At 40.2% G+C, this 18,146-nt stretch overlaps 1 long non-coding RNA gene across 6 annotated transcripts; it reads right to left on the bottom strand.

Annotated features, from left to right (window-relative positions):
* Window positions 1-2,635: 2,635 nt before the first annotated feature.
* Window positions 2,636-10,613, bottom strand: LOC119729832. Of its 6 annotated transcripts, none has more exons than XR_005271285.1 (6): window positions 10,574-10,613; window positions 6,440-6,510; window positions 4,733-4,788; window positions 4,331-4,423; window positions 3,622-3,748; window positions 2,636-2,698 (listed from the first exon to the last, which is right to left on the bottom strand). It is a non-coding gene; the product is annotated as an uncharacterized LOC119729832 (long non-coding RNA). The 6 variants fall into 6 exon arrangements; XR_005271286.1 differs by lacking the exon at window positions 10,574-10,613 and adding an exon at window positions 8,870-8,906; XR_005271288.1 differs by lacking the exon at window positions 10,574-10,613 and adding an exon at window positions 8,453-8,483.
* Between the last annotated feature and the right edge of the window lie 7,533 nt (window positions 10,614-18,146).

Here is an 18,146-nt window from a genome sequence, read left to right as displayed (position 1 = left end):
TCCGCAAAGTTGCGGAAAAGCCTTTCTTTTTGTTCTCCTCCTCCTCCTCCTCCTCCTCCTCCTCCTCCTCCTCCTCCTCCTCCTCTTCTTCTTCTTCTTCTTCTTCTTCTTCTTCTTCTTCTTCTTCTTCTTCTTGAATATTTAATATTTACCATAGACTTTGTACACAGAAATTAAAAAGAAATTGTCGATTTTCAAAGGGCATTTTCGACTATTTGCCAGTAATTCATTTACACCAATCTTTGTCCAAGGAAAGACCCTAACTCAAACAACATTGTGTAATGATGACGTCATGATGACGTCATCCGGTGTTTATTAATGGGCAATTAAATTGTGACACTTTTAATATTTAAAAATACATAAGAAATCAACCGTATGCGTCCGCAGCATTCTGTTGCCGGCAGGTGGTAGAGTAGGTTGAGGTCTTTATTTCATTTAGTGTGCGTGAAATCACGTGACCCTTGCTTCCTGTCGAAAAAAGCCAAAACCGGAAGTGGCTTATTATTTAAAAGGGGTAATAGATATGAACTTGCTTTCAACGGTGTTAGTCTCTTGGCTGAGCGTATTCTTCAAATCATCTACAGATGACGTCATGCAATCTTTGATCGCCCTCTAGCGACAGGTTGAACATTTTCAAAAATGAATTTTGAATAGATGTCCGTAACGAAAGTTGCTGGAATCGCCTAAAAATTGGTGTATATGATGATCTTGACCCACTTAAGACGTGTGCAAAGTTTTAGGCGTATGACGTCATCAGACCGGAAGTTCCGTTGAAAAGAACTTTCCTTTTTCAAAAATTGCTAACAAATCAATCCGTACAGATATAATCTTGAATTTCCTATTAAATAATAGGGTTAACATTTGCCTCAACAGTGCCAAGTTCCCAGCTTGTCAAATTGTTCACACAGTTGACGCGACGTCGGCTAAAAATACCCTTGCGCAAGTTGCGGTAGAGAGCTTTAAAACATGCACAGGACTTCCACGATGTGCATATGACATGCACGTACGTTGTACATATATGTACGCACATACATCGTATGTAAGTCAGCCCGGCCGCATGCAGCGCACGTGTTGCCGAGGTCTAATCCTGTCCACAGTGACCGTTTTAGCCGATTTTCGGCTAACTTTGACAGATTTTATGTTCATGCTTCCTTATAATCTGAAATTCATTGAATGTAATTTTTTTTCTTTTTTTTTTTTTTTTGAACTTTCAGCATTGTTTTCCAATGAAATACACTTTAAACTTCAAAATGATTTCCACACAATGAAACCACAGCCTGTGGTTAAACCGAGGTGTGCTTAACTTGAAAATGAGAATCTTTAAAGAACCTGCATTGTGAAATGTAAGGACGCCCTCTTGTGGCTGAATAAATTGTCTGCGTAATACATACATGAAGCTGTACATGCAGATATCACCGCTGGTTTTTTTTATTTGCGTCGTGTTTGGCTGGAGGTTTTGGGTCCGAAAACTAGAACAGTGTATTCTCAAACTGAACGATTCCTTAAACTTAACAATAGAGTAAGACGAAAGTTGTTTACGCGGTGCGCAAAACTAACGTGGCTTAAAGTTAGCAGACCAGTAAATAAACTTTTATAGACCCCAATGGTAAATGCTCACACTTCAGAAATTCGGGAAAATACTCACTCTCCAACGTGTTCAAGACACACATCAAATTAAAGCGTATTTCATCATCTTTCATTTTCTTTTCAATTTTTTTGGGGTTGAATGACGAGTTTTAAAAGATGCTATGAAACAACATACACAATTTTTTTATGAAACAACGCAGATTATAAAATGGCCATGGACTTTAATGGGTTAAAATGTGATATAACCATATCCTATCTGTGATTAAAAAACACAACACATTTTTATTTGTATAATTTTTTTATTTGTATGAAAGCATTTTCTTTAATATAAAACAATAGTATTCTACCAAACAAAATAGCAAAAATGTTTCCTCAAAATTCCATAAATTATTGTTCCCTGAAATCCTTGAAAATGTCATGTTTTGCATTGTTTACGATATCTTGCTTGAAACATCCGGTTGATGTGCGCAGAGGGTGAAACGTTTACAGCTGGAATCTCAACCAGCACTGAACACACATATTTTGAGGGTTGCAAAAGTGCCCCCCCCCCCCAGGTGATTTTCAATGGATGTTTGTGTAGTTGTTTATATCCCAAGCACTTAACACCATTCGACTCAAAATGCATTTTGTAGCCCAATTGCGCATTTGCCAGGCTGCAGTGTCTCTTTAATGAGTTTAATCTATAAATGATATTGTAAACAAATACTTAAATTAACATAGACGAAATGACGCAAAAGTAGGCAATTATCTCGGTAGCAATTCATAGCTTAGCCAGTGTCACAGTCTTACTTATAATGTGCTCACTTCTTCACAAACACAGTGCAGTGAGCACACGCAATAAGGTTGGCGATAATGTACAGCCGCAGCACAATTTTGCACGTGCGTATTGAAGTTAAATGTCCCTTTTGGAGAAGTGTGCACACCTGATAAGTGAGACCATGACACTGGCATACTTGGTGCGAACATGAATCAGCCAATGCTTGATAATATCACATTTTCATAGCAATCAGACAAAGTATGCACCGGCATTAATATGCTCCCTCCCTCCAGACTGTAGTGACAGCAGGATGTTGCCGACTTTGGAAGCTGATAGGTTTGCATATGTCTTTCCCTGAATAAAACAAAACATGAAATGCTTGATCATAAACAGCACTCTACACAAATTATGCATGGTAAATTTTTGGCACAACAAATCTTTGCAAACTGCTCAGCAACTATTGGACACGATCACTTCAAGTTGCATTTTACTGAAAGTGTAATATTATTTCTAGAAATGTATTCAAGGCCTTTTTATGTCAGACTCCACATGCCAAGTGCAATCGTTGTCCAAAGTACAAACATTATAACCTTTTTAAAAAATCAGGAAAATACAACATTTGCATACATCACAAAACAAAACTACCAAATTAGTATGTAATACCTTACTGGACTGTTGGTAAATGACAGTCTAAAGCATCCTATAAAATCATGTCACCTTGTATGCCATCATTTTTAAGATAAGTGGTATTTCTGTACAATTTCCAACACTAATTGACCGACCAGCCTTTGGAAAATCTGACTCTTTTCACATACTGTCCCAAATTTACCGTATTTAGTCAGTCCACATTTTCTTTGCAATCAATGATACAACCCATGAATGGCTACAAGCTAGCCTGACTGTCACCATTCAATTTCAGTGGGGTCAGGGAACCAGCTTACAAGGTCATGATTGTTTTTCTTGGTTTTTCCAGCATCTACGAACACAAAACTTCAAAACAGTCAGTACAACAAAATTACAGAAAAAGCAAACGTTGTATATTCCCTTTAATGACTACATGTACTTGTGTTTTAACACCAAGAATTGCTATTTTCATTTGGCAGGATATTTTTACTTGTGGAAGCTTTTTCACACTGAAGTATAAATTTATACATTTTTTTGCGTAAAAGCTTTTATAACCGTTATTCTTATTCAGGCAGTTTTTAACTTTTACATCCGCAATCATGCAACATTTAATGTGACAATCACAACAGATTGTCAGTTAAATATCTACTCACCTGAACAATACTGTGCATGTATTAGCATGTAGAAAGTATATGCTGTCACAGTGTGCCTTTGCTAACAGGAAGAACATACGTAGAGATGTGGCAACTGAAGCAACACAGCCATCTTTACAGAGATGATCTACACAGAATTAATTGATTTATTGATTACTTCTTCATCAAATCCTATGCCATAATTGGCAAGTATTTCGAAGTTGTACATATATAAATTTTCAGTAATCAGAGAAATGATCACAAATTTCTAGCTTGAAAATTGCTATTGCAAAGAAATTTTGCCTAGACATGCTAGATGCATAATGCAATTGCACAGTTGTTTTTAATGATACTTATCTTTGGAATGCACACAAATATTTACTACAATGCACGTTCCTGTCTGACATATTAGTCTGGTGGCATGAAATTTTTTTCACAAAAGTGCGAGATGATGTGTAACACATCACCAGCTGAGTTAAGCACTTCACAAAAGTATAGGTGAGGCGACACATTATGTTGATCACAATTAACATCAGAAAGCCCCAAGTCCTTATAGCATGGGAATCAGCGTCTGCACACAAGCCCCAGAGTAGAAATTCTCACCGGGAAGATGATCCAAACCAAACACAATTCAGTTCATTTTATTTTTTTAAGAACAAAAATTTAAACATCAAAAAAAAAAATAATAATAATTATGCCAAAATCCAGAACATCAGACAATCTGTCTCACCTGCACAATGTTGAATACTGGCATGCTAAGTGATGCTGTCAGAGTGCTCATTGGAAACTGGAAGGAAACATGCTGATTTGTGGTTCATGGCTTCTACAAACAATCAGATAAGAGAATGACATGCATGAGGATCCATCACAAGGGTGTTCCACACAAAAAAAATAAAGTGTGTCCCCCAAAACTCCCTCTGGAAAGATACATAACATGTCTCATAATATATCAAATATCTCACATTCAATGTTATACCAGCTGTTGATGATCACAAGCATACATGTGTATTGTTCTTTCTTGTGTGAAATTTTAGTTCGATTCAGTTCAATGGTTTTGTTTACAACTGACAAAACGATGCTCCTTACATTACAATGATACAATCTAAGTAAAATATTCAACAGTTACACTCACCTGAACCATGCTTGAAGGCTGGATGACGGCACTGTAACTTGGCCAAGCACAGAAACCTGTACAAATGAATCAGAAGTTCAGTCTATTGCAAGTCACATCCATCATATCATCTTTGTTGGTGATGACTGTACACAAGCACTGAGTCAGCTGGAGGTCTGCATGAAAGGCACTTAGGTAGTATGGTAGCTAATACAGCCTATGCTAAACAGTGCTGAAGCATCACAGTTTCTCTAACATCTGCTGCTTCTCCAATTATGTGCCGATGCTTGAGGCTGCCTTTGAAGTAGGGGGCCTGGTTGACAAGGCCAATCTCCAGCTAACACAATCATCAGCAGCTTGCCTTCCACACTAGTAGTGGTTGATGCAGCAAGTGATGAGAGATTTTTAAAGATGTCTGCATATCTCTTCCACAGTGCTCCTCTGTCAAGATCATAAGTACATAGTTCTGTGTACTGAACAATCTTTAGTAGGTTATGATCCTGAAACGTGGAGACACATCTTTCTCAATTCAACATGCAACATACTAGAGACCTCTACTGCCCCGGATGAAATCAGTCCAGTTTGTGTCCACATTAGTGTAGAAGCAACAGTAATGGAAACACACTAAAGGAGCAGCAGGTATCAAAGGCTGACAACCCAGTATGTATCCGCACCATATAGACAAGACGCAAGACTAGCTTTGGACAGTACATGCTCATGTATTGCTATATTTCTTTATGTTCTTGGTTAAGACAAGTTTGTAAACACTGCCACAAGCAGAGTTTCCTTTGATCAGTTTACTGTCCACATCTCTGTCAAGCATTACCGCTACAAAAGAGCCAAACTGTTCATCTGCATACCAACTCCATTCTGTCAATTGAGATACGCAGTGGGTGGCTCTTTTCAAGGCGTATGTGTGAAGAAGTGCAGCACTTCTGTCTTTTTTCAGGCAGAAGTCCATGTGAGGCAGACTTTACTTGGGTCGTTTGCATCTCAATATCCAGTTGAGTTTTTACTAGCTGTTCTACAATGCAATCGATTGCCGAATCTGGAATATTGCAACTGGCACTAATTAAAGAGGGTGTCAAAATACTCCCACGTAAGAAAGTACACATGTACAGCTCTCAACTTTTTTTGTCAGCAAACACTGTCTTCCCATCTGTGGGGGACAGAAACCGTAAAATGGTTGGAAAAAATAGAAGCGTCCAAAGCTGCTGGATCCACGTGCCAAATAGGTCACATAGGGAATTACACCTTGACCCCTACTTCGTACGTTGCTTTGATGACCTGTTCCCTCTGGTATGACCTGGGTGGCATCACAGGTCGTGACCTGACCCTGGCAAGGTCAATTGCGCTCAGGACATGTTGTCCCCTCCGGGCGAGAATGATCCGGCAAGATGGTTGTTACATGTCCTAGGATTTTTTAAAGGTTTGAAGAATGGTGGTGTTGATGACCCATAGCATCTCTGAAGTTCAGTCAGCTCGGTTTCTCCATCCACATAAGTTCCAGTTATCTTGTTTGTTGGCTCTCTACGATAAATATTTATGTTAAAGTCATCCAGCGGCATTCCAAAATGTACCTGTCTGACAAACCATCTTTCCTCATCTTTCCTCCACTAGGTATTATTTTGGGTATGCTGATGTAAGAAACATCTTTCAGATTACACTAAGTTATAATCCATCAGGTACCATTATTTCACAGTTCTTTTTGTGACATTTTTCACTTACCATCAATAAACTCACTGCATCTTCTGCGTTATGTACATCTCTTCAGTATAATCGTCAGAGATGAACTTTACCTACAAAAACAAATGCATCATACTTGCATGAGTATTTAAAATTACCTTGGATATTGCACACGATTTCTGTTTGAAAGACAACCTTGACAAAAAACAAATTACCCTAATCATTGAAACTGTAGTAATTAGTTCAACACAAGTACCTTCATTTCTCTAATTGATCAGTATCGCCGATGACAACAAATTCAAGTTCATGTATTACAATTTGTCATTACCTCAAATTACATCTAAAAATTTAAGGCATGTATATAATTCTTGATGCTACAGTTTGCATAACTTGTCACTCTTGCATTTTGCAAGATTTAGCCAGTGATTAACCCTCCATGAACAAATGCCACAAAAAGAACATTTCAGCAGATTGAGGTAGTATACAATTTGAAACAATGGATTTCACCTGATAATGAGGATGAAATTAGGCCATAACAATGAGGCAGCTAAACGTATTATAAAAACAAACTGATTGATTTTATCAAAAAAAAGCTACCGGTACTTGATCATACATGTATATTTTATTATGCACAATGTTGAATTGTCTACAAATGGCTATGTTGCATTTTGGAAAGCAAGTCTTTGACTTCAACACCTATACATACAAACACAGGGGCCCCACTACACAATAAAACTCTAAGAAAAAGCATGAAATTAAACATGCACAACTCAACTCACAAAACCCCAACAGCGGACCCTCAGAGAACATCCCGTCCCGGCCGTCGTCAATACCTGCAAGTACACTCGGACAAGAGACAGGGAAGAAAAAAAAAAAACTGCAAAAGAAAAAAAGAGAGGGTTAGTCTGTGCACTAATGAACTTGATTTCAACATCAAATCAAAGAGTTTCCCTCCAAAACGCCATAACGCCATTCTTCGTCACTTTTTGGGAAGAATTTTCCTCGAGAGTCAGCTTTTCTGCTGTGATTTACTCTCTGGAGTCTTAAGACTCTAGACATTTGGCACCAGTATTCCAAATGGCTATGTTGCATTTTGGAAAGCAAGTCTTTGACTTCAACACCTATACATACAAACACAGGGGCCCCACTACACAATAAAACTCTAAGAAAAAGCATGAAATTAAACATGCACAACTCAACTCACAAAACCCCAACAGCGGACCCTCAGAGAACATCCCGTCCCGGCCGTCGTCAATACCTGCAAGTACACTCGGACAAGAGACAGGGAAGAAGAAAAAAAAACTGCAAAAGAAAAAAAGAGAGGGTTAGTCTGTGCACTAATGAACTTGATTTCAACATCAAATCAAAGAGTTTCCCTCCAAAACGCCATAACGCCATTCTTCGTCACTTTTTGGGAAGAATTTTCCTCGAGAGTCAGCTTTTCTGCTGTGATTTACTCTCTGGAGTCTTAAGACTCTAGACATTTGGCACCAGTATTCCAAATGGCTATGTTGCATTTTGGAAAGCAAGTCTTTGACTTCAACACCTATACATACAAACACAGGGGCCCCACTACACAATAAAACTCTAAGAAAAAGCATGAAATTAAACATGCACAACTCAACTCACAAAACCCCAACAGCGGACCCTCAGAGAACATCCCGTCCCGGCCGTCGTCAATACCTGCAAGTACACTCGGACAAGAGACAGGGAAGAAAGAAAAAAAAACTGCAAAAGAAAAAAAGAGAGGGTTAGTCTGTGCACTAATGAACTTGATTTCAACATCAAATCAAAGAGTTTCCCTCCAAAACGCCATAACGCCATTCTTCGTCACTTTTTGGGAAGAATTTTCCTCGAGAGTCAGCTTTTCTGCTGTGATTTACTCTCTGGAGTCTTAAGACTCTAGACATTTGGCACCAGTATTCCAAATGGCTATGTTGCATTTTGGAAAGCAAGTCTTTGACTTCAACACCTATACATACAAACACAGGGGCCCCACTACACAATAAAACTCTAAGAAAAAGCATGAAATTAAACATGCACAACTCAACTCACAAAACCCCAACAGCGGACCCTCAGAGAACATCCCGTCCCGGCCGTCGTCAATACCTGCAAGTACACTCGGACAAGAGACAGGGAAGAAAGAAAAAAAACTGCAAAAGAAAAAAAGAGAGGGTTAGTCTGTGCACTAATGAACTTGATTTCAACATCAAATCAAAGAGTTTCCCTCCAAAACGCCATTCTTCGTCACTTTTTGGGAAGAATTTTCCTCGAGAGTCAGCTTTTCTGCTGTGATTTACTCTCTGGAGTCTTAAGACTCTAGACATTTGGCACCAGTATTCCAAATGGCTATGTTGCATTTTGGAAAGCAAGTCTTTGACTTCAACACCTATACATACAAACACAGGGGCCCCACTACACAATAAAACTCTAAGAAAAAGCATGAAATTAAACATGCACAACTCAACTCACAAAACCCCAACAGCGGACCCTCAGAGAACATCCCGTCCCGGCCGTCGTCAATACCTGCAAGTACACTCGGACAAGAGACAGGGAAGAAAGAAAAAAAAACTGCAAAAGAAAAAAAGAGAGGGTTAGTCTGTGCACTAATGAACTTGATTTCAACATCAAATCAAAGAGTTTCCCTCCAAAACGCCATAACGCCATTCTTCGTCACTTTTTGGGAAGAATTTTCCTCGAGAGTCAGCTTTTCTGCTGTGATTTACTCTCTGGAGTCTTAAGACTCTAGACATTTGGCACCAGTATTCCAAATGGCTATGTTGCATTTTGGAAAGCAAGTCTTTGACTTCAACACCTATACATACAAACACAGGGGCCCCACTACACAATAAAACTCTAAGAAAAAGCATGAAATTAAACATGCACAACTCAACTCACAAAACCCCAACAGCGGACCCTCAGAGAACATCCCGTCCCGGCCGTCGTCAATACCTGCAAGTACACTCGGACAAGAGACAGGGAAGAAAGAAAAAAAAACTGCAAAAGAAAAAAAGAGAGGGTTAGTCTGTGCACTAATGAACTTGATTTCAACATCAAATCAAAGAGTTTCCCTCCAAAACGCCATAACGCCATTCTTCGTCACTTTTTGGGAAGAATTTTCCTCGAGAGTCAGCTTTTCTGCTGTGATTTACTCTCTGGAGTCTTAAGACTCTAGACATTTGGCACCAGTATTCCAAATGGCTATGTTGCATTTTGGAAAGCAAGTCTTTGACTTCAACACCTATACATACAAACACAGGGGCCCCACTACACAATAAAACTCTAAGAAAAAGCATGAAATTAAACATGCACAACTCAACTCACAAAACCCCAACAGCGGACCCTCAGAGAACATCCCGTCCCGGCCGTCGTCAATACCTGCAAGTACACTCGGACAAGAGACAGGGAAGAAAGAAAAAAAAACTGCAAAAGAAAAAAAGAGAGGGTTAGTCTGTGCACTAATGAACTTGATTTCAACATCAAATCAAAGAGTTTCCCTCCAAAACGCCATAACGCCATTCTTCGTCACTTTTTGGGAAGAATTTTCCTCGAGAGTCAGCTTTTCTGCTGTGATTTACTCTCTGGAGTCTTAAGACTCTAGACATTTGGCACCAGTATTCCAAATGGCTATGTTGCATTTTGGAAAGCAAGTCTTTGACTTCAACACCTATACATACAAACACAGGGGCCCCACTACACAATAAAACTCTAAGAAAAAGCATGAAATTAAACATGCACAACTCAACTCACAAAACCCCAACAGCGGACCCTCAGAGAACATCCCGTCCCGGCCGTCGTCAATACCTGCAAGTACACTCGGACAAGAGACAGGGAAGAAAGAAAAAAAAACTGCAAAAGAAAAAAAGAGAGGGTTAGTCTGTGCACTAATGAACTTGATTTCAACATCAAATCAAAGAGTTTCCCTCCAAAACGCCATAACGCCATTCTTCGTCACTTTTTGGGAAGAATTTTCCTCGAGAGTCAGCTTTTCTGCTGTGATTTACTCTCTGGAGTCTTAAGACTCTAGACATTTGGCACCAGTATTCCAAATGGCTATGTTGCATTTTGGAAAGCAAGTCTTTGACTTCAACACCTATACATACAAACACAGGGGCCCCACTACACAATAAAACTCTAAGAAAAAGCATGAAATTAAACATGCACAACTCAACTCACAAAACCCCAACAGCGGACCCTCAGAGAACATCCCGTCCCGGCCGTCGTCAATACCTGCAAGTACACTCGGACAAGAGACAGGGAAGAAGAAAAAAAAACTGCAAAAGAAAAAAAGAGAGGGTTAGTCTGTGCACTAATGAACTTGATTTCAACATCAAATCAAAGAGTTTCCCTCCAAAACGCCATTCTTCGTCACTTTTTGGGAAGAATTTTCCTCGAGAGTCAGCTTTTCTGCTGTGATTTACTCTCTGGAGTCTTAAGACTCTAGACATTTGGCACCAGTATTCCAAATGGCTATGTTGCATTTTGGAAAGCAAGTCTTTGACTTCAACACCTATACATACAAACACAGGGGCCCCACTACACAATAAAACTCTAAGAAAAAGCATGAAATTAAACATGCACAACTCAACTCACAAAACCCCAACAGCGGACCCTCAGAGAACATCCCGTCCCGGCCGTCGTCAATACCTGCAAGTACACTCGGACAAGAGACAGGGGAAAGAAAAAAAAAAACTGCAAAAGAAAAAAAGAGAGGGTTAGTCTGTGCACTAATGAACTTGATTTCAACATCAAATCAAAGAGTTTCCCTCCAAAACGCCATAACGCCATTCTTCGTCACTTTTTGGGAAGAATTTTCCTCGAGAGTCAGCTTTTCTGCTGTGATTTACTCTCTGGAGTCTTAAGACTCTAGACATTTGGCACCAGTATTCCAAATGGCTATGTTGCATTTTGGAAAGCAAGTCTTTGACTTCAACACCTATACATACAAACACAGGGGCCCCACTACACAATAAAACTCTAAGAAAAAGCATGAAATTAAACATGCACAACTCAACTCACAAAACCCCAACAGCGGACCCTCAGAGAACATCCCGTCCCGGCCGTCGTCAATACCTGCAAGTACACTCGGACAAGAGACAGGGAAGAAAGAAAAAAAAACTGCAAAAGAAAAAAAGAGAGGGTTAGTCTGTGCACTAATGAACTTGATTTCAACATCAAATCAAAGAGTTTCCCTCCAAAACGCCATAACGCCATTCTTCGTCACTTTTTGGGAAGAATTTTCCTCGAGAGTCAGCTTTTCTGCTGTGATTTACTCTCTGGAGTCTTAAGACTCTAGACATTTGGCACCAGTATTCCAAATGGCTATGTTGCATTTTGGAAAGCAAGTCTTTGACTTCAACACCTATACATACAAACACAGGGGCCCCACTACACAATAAAACTCTAAGAAAAAGCATGAAATTAAACATGCACAACTCAACTCACAAAACCCCAACAGCGGACCCTCAGAGAACATCCCGTCCCGGCCGTCGTCAATACCTGCAAGTACACTCGGACAAGAGACAGGGAAGAAAGAAAAAAAAACTGCAAAAGAAAAAAAGAGAGGGTTAGTCTGTGCACTAATGAACTTGATTTCAACATCAAATCAAAGAGTTTCCCTCCAAAACGCCATAACGCCATTCTTCGTCACTTTTTGGGAAGAATTTTCCTCGAGAGTCAGCTTTTCTGCTGTGATTTACTCTCTGGAGTCTTAAGACTCTAGACATTTGGCACCAGTATTCCAAATGGCTATGTTGCATTTTGGAAAGCAAGTCTTTGACTTCAACACCTATACATACAAACACAGGGGCCCCACTACACAATAAAACTCTAAGAAAAAGCATGAAATTAAACATGCACAACTCAACTCACAAAACCCCAACAGCGGACCCTCAGAGAACATCCCGTCCCGGCCGTCGTCAATACCTGCAAGTACACTCGGACAAGAGACAGGGAAGAAGAAAAAAAAACTGCAAAAGAAAAAAAGAGAGGGTTAGTCTGTGCACTAATGAACTTGATTTCAACATCAAATCAAAGAGTTTCCCTCCAAAACGCCATAACGCCATTCTTCGTCACTTTTTGGGAAGAATTTTCCTCGAGAGTCAGCTTTTCTGCTGTGATTTACTCTCTGGAGTCTTAAGACTCTAGACATTTGGCACCAGTATTCCAAATGGCTATGTTGCATTTTGGAAAGCAAGTCTTTGACTTCAACACCTATACATACAAACACAGGGGCCCCACTACACAATAAAACTCTAAGAAAAAGCATGAAATTAAACATGCACAACTCAACTCACAAAACCCCAACAGCGGACCCTCAGAGAACATCCCGTCCCGGCCGTCGTCAATACCTGCAAGTACACTCGGACAAGAGACAGGGAAGAAAGAAAAAAAACTGCAAAAGAAAAAAAGAGAGGGTTAGTCTGTGCACTAATGAACTTGATTTCAACATCAAATCAAAGAGTTTCCCTCCAAAACGCCATAACGCCATTCTTCGTCACTTTTTGGGAAGAATTTTCCTCGAGAGTCAGCTTTTCTGCTGTGATTTACTCTCTGGAGTCTTAAGACTCTAGACATTTGGCACCAGTATTCCAAATGGCTATGTTGCATTTTGGAAAGCAAGTCTTTGACTTCAACACCTATACATACAAACACAGGGGCCCCACTACACAATAAAACTCTAAGAAAAAGCATGAAATTAAACATGCACAACTCAACTCACAAAACCCCAACAGCGGACCCTCAGAGAACATCCCGTCCCGGCCGTCGTCAATACCTGCAAGTACACTCGGACAAGAGACAGGGAAGAAAGAAAAAAAACTGCAAAAGAAAAAAAGAGAGGGTTAGTCTGTGCACTAATGAACTTGATTTCAACATCAAATCAAAGAGTTTCCCTCCAAAACGCCATAACGCCATTCTTCGTCACTTTTTGGGAAGAATTTTCCTCGAGAGTCAGCTTTTCTGCTGTGATTTACTCTCTGGAGTCTTAAGACTCTAGACATTTGGCACCAGTATTCCAAATGGCTATGTTGCATTTTGGAAAGCAAGTCTTTGACTTCAACACCTATACATACAAACACAGGGGCCCCACTACACAATAAAACTCTAAGAAAAAGCATGAAATTAAACATGCACAACTCAACTCACAAAACCCCAACAGCGGACCCTCAGAGAACATCCCGTCCCGGCCGTCGTCAATACCTGCAAGTACACTCGGACAAGAGACAGGGAAGAAAGAAAAAAAAACTGCAAAAGAAAAAAAGAGAGGGTTAGTCTGTGCACTAATGAACTTGATTTCAACATCAAATCAAAGAGTTTCCCTCCAAAACGCCATAACGCCATTCTTCGTCACTTTTTGGGAAGAATTTTCCTCGAGAGTCAGCTTTTCTGCTGTGATTTACTCTCTGGAGTCTTAAGACTCTAGACATTTGGCACCAGTATTCCAAATGGCTATGTTGCATTTTGGAAAGCAAGTCTTTGACTTCAACACCTATACATACAAACACAGGGGCCCCACTACACAATAAAACTCTAAGAAAAAGCATGAAATTAAACATGCACAACTCAACTCACAAAACCCCAACAGCGGACCCTCAGAGAACATCCCGTCCCGGCCGTCGTCAATACCTGCAAGTACACTCGGACAAGAGACAGGGAAGAAAGAAAAAAAAACTGCAAAAGAAAAAAAGAGAGGGTTAGTCTGTGCACTAATGAACTTGATTTCAACATCAAATCAAAGAGTTTCCCTCCAAAACGCCATAACGCCATTCTTCGTCACTTTTTGGGAAGAATTTTCCTCGAGAGTCAGCTTTTCTGCTGTGATTTACTCTCTGGAGTCTTAAGACTCTAGACATTTGGCACCAGTATTCCAAATGGCTATGTTGCATTTTGGAAAGCAAGTCTTTGACTTCAACACCTATACATACAAACACAGGGGCCCCACTACACAATAAAACTCTAAGAAAAAGCATGAAATTAAACATGCACAACTCAACTCACAAAACCCCAACAGCGGACCCTCAGAGAACATCCCGTCCCGGCCGTCGTCAATACCTGCAAGTACACTCGGACAAGAGACAGGGAAGAAAGAAAAAAAAACTGCAAAAGAAAAAAAAGAGGGTTAGTCTGTGCACTAATGAACTTGATTTCAACATCAAATCAAAGAGTTTCCCTCCAAAACGCCATAACGCCATTCTTCGTCACTTTTTGGGAAGAATTTTCCTCGAGAGTCAGCTTTTCTGCTGTGATTTACTCTCTGGAGTCTTAAGACTCTAGACATTTGGCACCAGTATTCCAAATGGCTATGTTGCATTTTGGAAAGCAAGTCTTTGACTTCAACACCTATACATACAAACACAGGGGCCCCACTACACAATAAAACTCTAAGAAAAAGCATGAAATTAAACATGCACAACTCAACTCACAAAACCCCAACAGCGGACCCTCAGAGAACATCCCGTCCCGGCCGTCGTCAATACCTGCAAGTACACTCGGACAAGAGACAGGGAAGAAAGAAAAAAAACTGCAAAAGAAAAAAGAGAGGGTTAGTCTGTGCACTAATGAACTTGATTTCAACATCAAATCAAAGAGTTTCCCTCCAAAACGCCATAACGCCATTCTTCGTCACTTTTTGGGAAGAATTTTCCTCGAGAGTCAGCTTTTCTGCTGTGATTTACTCTCTGGAGTCTTAAGACTCTAGACATTTGGCACCAGTATTCCAAATGGCTATGTTGCATTTTGGAAAGCAAGTCTTTGACTTCAACACCTATACATACAAACACAGGGGCCCCACTACACAATAAAACTCTAAGAAAAAGCATGAAATTAAACATGCACAACTCAACTCACAAAACCCCAACAGGGAACATCCCGTCCCGGCCGTCGTCAATACCTGCAAGTACACTCGGACAAGAGACAGGGAAGAAAGAAAAAAAACTGCAAAAGAAAAAAAAGAGAGGGTTAGTCTGTGCACTAATGAACTTGATTTCAACATCAAATCAAAGAGTTTCCCTCCAAAACGCCATAACGCCATTCTTCGTCACTTTTTGGAAGAATTTTCCTCGAGAGTCAGCTTTTCTGCTGTGATTTACTCTCTGGAGTCTTAAGACTCTAGACATTTGGCACCAGTATTCCAAATGGCTATGTTGCATTTTGGAAAGCAAGTCTTTGACTTCAACACCTATACATACAAACACAGGGGCCCCACTACACAATAAAACTCTAAGAAAAAGCATGAAATTAAACATGCACAACTCAACTCACAAAACCCCAACAGCGGACCCTCAGAGAACATCCCGTCCCGGCCGTCGTCAATACCTGCAAGTACACTCGGACAAGAGACAGGGAAGAAAGAAAAAAAAACTGCAAAAGAAAAAAGAGAGGGTTAGTCTGTGCACTAATGAACTTGATTTCAACATCAAATCAAAGAGTTTCCCTCCAAAACGCCATAACGCCATTCTTCGTCACTTTTTGGGAAGAATTTTCCTCGAGAGTCAGCTTTTCTGCTGTGATTTACTCTCTGGAGTCTTAAGACTCTAGACATTTGGCACCAGTATTCCAAATGGCTATGTTGCATTTTGGAAAGCAAGTCTTTGACTTCAACACCTATACATACAAACACAGGGGCCCCACTACACAATAAAACTCTAAGAAAAAGCATGAAATTAAACATGCACAACTCAACTCACAAAACCCCAACAGCGGACCCTCAGAGAACATCCCGTCCCGGCCGTCGTCAATACCTGCAAGTACACTCGGACAAGAGACAGGGAAGAAAGAAAAAAAACTGCAAAAGAAAAAAGAGAGGGTTAGTCTGTGCACTAATGAACTTGATTTCAACATCAAATCAAAGAGTTTCCCTCCAAAACGCCATAACGCCATTCTTCGTCACTTTTTGGGAAGAATTTTCCTCGAGAGTCAGCTTTTCTGCTGTGATTTACTCTCTGGAGTCTTAAGACTCTAGACATTTGGCACCAGTATTCCAAATGGCTATGTTGCATTTTGGAAAGCAAGTCTTTGACTTCAACACCTATACATACAAACACAGGGGCCCCACTACACAATAAAACTCTAAGAAAAAGCATGAAATTAAACATGCACAACTCAACTCACAAAACCCCAACAGCGGACCCTCAGAGAACATCCCGTCCCGGCCGTCGTCAATACCTGCAAGTACACTCGGACAAGAGACAGGGAAGAAAGAAAAAAAACTGCAAAAGAAAAAAAGAGAGGGTTAGTCTGTGCACTAATGAACTTGATTTCAACATCAAATCAAAGAGTTTCCCTCCAAAACGCCATAACGCCATTCTTCGTCACTTTTTGGGAAGAATTTTCCTCGAGAGTCAGCTTTTCTGCTGTGATTTACTCTCTGGAGTCTTAAGACTCTAGACATTTGGCACCAGTATTCCAAATGGCTATGTTGCATTTTGGAAAGCAAGTCTTTGACTTCAACACCTATACATACAAACACAGGGGCCCCACTACACAATAAAACTCTAAGAAAAAGCATGAAATTAAACATGCACAACTCAACTCACAAAACCCCAACAGCGGACCCTCAGAGAACATCCCGTCCCGGCCGTCGTCAATACCTGCAAGTACACTCGGACAAGAGACAGGGAAGAAAGAAAAAAAAACTGCAAAAGAAAAAAAGAGAGGGTTAGTCTGTGCACTAATGAACTTGATTTCAACATCAAATCAAAGAGTTTCCCTCCAAAACGCCATAACGCCATTCTTCGTCACTTTTTGGGAAGAATTTTCCTCGAGAGTCAGCTTTTCTGCTGTGATTTACTCTCTGGAGTCTTAAGACTCTAGACATTTGGCACCAGTATTCCAAATGGCTATGTTGCATTTTGGAAAGCAAGTCTTTGACTTCAACACCTATACATACAAACACAGGGGCCCCACTACACAATAAAACTCTAAGAAAAAGCATGAAATTAAACATGCACAACTCAACTCACAAAACCCCAACAGCGGACCCTCAGAGAACATCCCGTCCCGGCCGTCGTCAATACCTGCAAGTACACTCGGACAAGAGACAGGGAAGAAAGAAAAAAAAACTGCAAAAGAAAAAAAGAGAGGGTTAGTCTGTGCACTAATGAACTTGATTTCAACATCAAATCAAAGAGTTTCCCTCCAAAACGCCATAACGCCATTCTTCGTCACTTTTTGGGAAGAATTTTCCTCGAGAGTCAGCTTTTCTGCTGTGATTTACTCTCTGGAGTCTTAAGACTCTAGACATTTGGCACCAGTATTCCAAATGGCTATGTTGCATTTTGGAAAGCAAGTCTTTGACTTCAACACCTATACATACAAACACAGGGGCCCCACTACACAATAAAACTCTAAGAAAAGCATGAAATTAAACATGCACAACTCAACTCACAAAACCCCAACAGCGGACCCTCAGAGAACATCCCGTCCCGGCCGTCGTCAATACCTGCAAGTACACTCGGACAAGAGACAGGGAAGAAAGAAAAAAAAACTGCAAAAGAAAAAAAGAGAGGGTTAGTCTGTGCACTAATGAACTTGATTTCAACATCAAATCAAAGAGTTTCCCTCCAAAACGCCATAACGCCATTCTTCGTCACTTTTTGGGAAGAATTTTCCTCGAGAGTCAGCTTTTCTGCTGTGATTTACTCTCTGGAGTCTTAAGACTCTAGACATTTGGCACCAGTATTCCAAATGGCTATGTTGCATTTTGGAAAGCAAGTCTTTGACTTCAACACCTATACATACAAACACAGGG

The sequence above is a fragment of the Patiria miniata genome, unplaced genomic scaffold (assembly GCF_015706575.1).
Source record: "Patiria miniata isolate m_02_andy unplaced genomic scaffold, ASM1570657v1 HiC_scaffold_1, whole genome shotgun sequence".
Taxonomy (NCBI): domain Eukaryota; kingdom Metazoa; phylum Echinodermata; class Asteroidea; order Valvatida; family Asterinidae; genus Patiria; species Patiria miniata.
Note: the sequence above shows the minus strand (reverse complement) of the source record. Positions and strands in the feature narration are given on the sequence as shown.